The sequence below is a fragment of the Silene latifolia genome, chromosome Y (assembly GCF_048544455.1).
Source record: "Silene latifolia isolate original U9 population chromosome Y, ASM4854445v1, whole genome shotgun sequence".
Taxonomy (NCBI): Eukaryota; Viridiplantae; Streptophyta; class Magnoliopsida; order Caryophyllales; family Caryophyllaceae; genus Silene; species Silene latifolia.
In genome coordinates, this window is record NC_133538.1 from 320,174,577 (window position 1) to 320,177,619 (window position 3,043).

General features: G+C 36.8%; 1 long non-coding RNA gene across 1 annotated transcript; it reads right to left on the minus strand.

Annotated features, from left to right (window-relative positions):
- Window positions 1-1,150: 1,150 nt before the first annotated feature.
- Window positions 1,151-2,713, minus strand: LOC141631629 (uncharacterized). The gene is made up of 2 exons (XR_012537674.1): window positions 1,884-2,713; window positions 1,151-1,343 (listed from the first exon to the last, which is right to left on the minus strand). It is a non-coding gene; the product is annotated as an uncharacterized LOC141631629 (long non-coding RNA).
- Window positions 2,714-3,043: the final 330 nt, after the last annotated feature.

Below are 3,043 nucleotides of genomic sequence, written 5' to 3' on the forward strand. Positions count from 1 at the left end.
AATTTTACAACTTATTTGGTCTAAACAAACATGTGACAACAATTGATCCAAAACTTGGGTCAGTTTGTAAAATTTATCATTTAATATTGAGACATCTTGATTTTTCGTGGCTTATTAATTTGAAAACACATGCGAATTTTATGATCGGTGGAGTTGGAATCATGCGAGAATTATTAATACAATTTAAATGAGAATTTTTTTTATAATATCGTTGGTCAAACATCACTGCATAGGAACTTCCTAACCACAGTTCACTAAAGTATTTATTTTATTACTCCTAATCCGTATATCCTATAAGTATGAAACCAACGCCAACGGAACACTAACTCTCGGGGCTATTTCTCATAAATTTTTCGTCGATAGGCAATAAACAGAAAAGAAATGGTAGTAAGGTCAATTAAAGAGTAACACCAACCAGAACGAATTTTATCACTAAGTTATTCATTTTCTATGTTCCAATTCTTATAACTATACTATCGATACTAATTCATCCTAACTTAAATCTCACACTGTACTTACGTAATCATCTATCCCGTAGAATCCCTTCGCATCTCGATCTATTCCGTATATCTAATCACGATTGCTATGGCTATAAACGTGCAATTCAATAGTGTTTCCAATTACTATCAGAAGACTATACTAGCATGGCTTTGGGATCACATAACCTCATATTACTAGATATAGTAGTGCTATCAACACATCATTCATACAAATTACTTACCGTAGCGTTATGCTTTGCATAATGGTCAGAATATATGGGTCTCAAAGTATATATCAACTCAATTAGGCAATAATCAATGTATCAATCAGGTAATACTTAGGCAACGATATTTGAATTTCCTGTTCAACCTCAAGCAACTATTCTACCCTTTCTCTCGTATACACTCATGGTTTCCGGTTCAACTGAGAGGACCACTGGTTCGGTGTGAGGGGGCCCCTAACTCATACCTTACCGTAGTGTGCTCCTAACATTCTATCCCGGTTCATTTTATTTAGACACATCCTATGTTCATTGGGCTCATTGGTTCAGGGCACGAGGATCGTTCGCTCTGATACCACTTTGTAACACCCCGGTTTATAAAAGAAGTCCTCGTCAAGACATTCCCTAATAAAACGGACTGTTACCATCTCGGTTTCCCGAGGTAGTGAATAACAAATTAAACTCCAAGGCAATTTATGTAAAATTTTAACTTATTTAATACAATTACTCTATTCAACTCAAATTACAAGAATTGACATAAATAAAAGTGAAAGTCTTCTAGATGATGATCTAGTTACTAAGTCGTCTGATCCAGTGTCTCACGCCCATCCAGCTCCCGTCCTATCTCTTAAACCTGTCAAGTCTGCTCCCCATAAAACGGTTCATCACAGGCGTTCACGAATACACAGGGTCAACCGCGAGGTTGAGTAGGGAAAACAATAAAACAATAAATATGATATGCATGATACTCCGCCACCTCCATCTCCATCACAACTCAATCACACACAAACCCGGAACGCCCAGCCATACCGATCCCCGGACTATCAATCGACCGTCGTCGATATACCACTCAACAATGAGGTTATCCAGTATGTCTCCCGAGAACCCGCCTGGGCCTTATCACAACATCACATCGTATCACGATCTCATCACCACCACACCATCCTCCAACTCCAATGCATATGAATGCTCAAAAGAAATTGATGCAACACAATATATATATAAATCAATGAACTGATGAATCATAAAATCATGCCAGTTACCCGATGTTGTGATATCATGCTCAATACGATCAAATCGGTCAATCACCTTTCCGAATATAAATGATAACGTAAAGCAATAACCAGGAATCAAGTCAACACAATTCAACAATGACGATTATAGGACAAGTGTATTTCCCTACCTCATAGTGCCAGCAAATCCAATTAAGCAGTTAAGAAGTCCAGACATAAAGCAACGAATCTGATTATCGATCCTTCACGAATCCGTCACCTAAAACAATTATAATATTTATAATTACTAACTACTAAATATAGTCATCTCCCGAAATAGAAGCTTTCCGAAATACAATCCCGACACCATACTTATGCCCAACTGGTAACTAAAATAACCCAGTTACTATTTGACTCAACTTCCCAATATAGACAGTTATTAAAGTATAATTTCTTAAAATGGAACTTTCCCGATATAGTAATTGATGTGTCAAATAATAAATTTTCTCTTTTAACAAACCCGACTCAAATTCCCGTTTCTAGTTAATTAATTATTATATAAGTTAATTAACTCGGAACTTAAACCAACATGATAATTAAATGATTAACGAATTATGCGATTGAGAACACCCGAATTAATTAATTTGAATAACTCAACAACCCGTCTTTAATTATTTACTTAACTCGGTAATTAAATTAATTAATTAAGCATGTGATAACTTAACGGATTCTAAAGATTAAACAATGACAAAACCCGATTCAATTACTAAAATAACCCGTCACTAATTATATTAAATAATTCGGGAATTAAATTAACTACCTTATTTAATGACACGGGGATTACATTACTTAATTAAGAATATGACCCATTAACAATTATAACGATTAAACTAATAAAAACCCGTCCTTAATTAATTAAATAACTCGGAATATTAATTAATTAAGCATACGACCGTTTAACGAATTATAATGATTAAACTAATAAAAACCCGTTTCAATCATTAAAACAACTCGTCTTTAATTATTCACCACCACTCGAATTAAATTAATTAATTAACTACGATACTTAAAACAATAATGAAAACGAATCAATCGACTAAACAACACACTCCTTTCCACTCGACACAACTACCTCCCCACAACCACCAACCCTCACCGCCGACCACCAGGCCTGACACTGTGTCGGCCTGGCCACCTCCGACCACCACCAACGTGGTCGACCCACGCCGGTGGTCGAGCCACCACCCCCAATACCCCCGTGCCGCAACTATGCCGCCACAACTAGCTCACGCTTTCGACTCGTCCTCCACCACGACACACCCCCGTCACATCGCCCGCCACCACCCTTTAC